Source organism: Mya arenaria, chromosome 5, assembly GCF_026914265.1.
Source record: "Mya arenaria isolate MELC-2E11 chromosome 5, ASM2691426v1".
Taxonomy (NCBI): Eukaryota; Metazoa; Mollusca; class Bivalvia; order Myida; family Myidae; genus Mya; species Mya arenaria.
The window spans coordinates 3,983,637-3,984,376 of NC_069126.1; positions in this window are offsets into that span (position 1 = coordinate 3,983,637).

Genomic DNA, 740 nt, shown 5'->3' on the forward strand with positions numbered 1-740 from the left:
TTAAGTTCGTTGTTTTCCCTTAAATATCCACTTGTCAATGAAGGTTTTATTCTTTAAAGCTTTTGCTACTGAGCTTAAGTAAGTTTTGCAATAAACTGTCTTATTTATATTCTTTCTTATAAACACGTCATTATTCATGAAAGGAATGTACACTTAAAGCTTTGCCAGCAATTGAATGTGTTTCAACACCTTTTCTGCTTGCATCTCTTCTTATATCTTTTTTTTTTAGTTTTGGCTAGTAATATAATTATGTTCAAGTTCAAGTTCAACTATTTTTACATAGTAATTTAAGCTCCTTTTGCTCTGAAATTGGTTCCGACCTGCCTTAATAATCAATGGCCTACCAAAAATGAATGAACGTGTCACTTACAGCTCCTTTCATGACATACAATATGTGACTCAGACATTTCTCAGATTAAGGAAGAGGGGATATGTATTGTATGGCGCCAGAAAGATGGCACAATATGATTTACAATTGGGAAATATTTGTTTCTGTGTGTCTAGTCCGACAATAATTTTGATATACGTGTTACACGGATGATATACGCGTTATTACACACGTGGCTTATATCTCCCTCACATTTCCCATTCACTTTTCTCAAACAAACAAAAAAGAGTTAGCGGTAAATATTTTAATATTATTTACCGCTATCCAATGAACAACGATCATGGTATAAAAGGTACGAGAAAAGAAGCATAAGACTGTTTATTTATTTGATCGTTTACATGAAGGGTGGGGA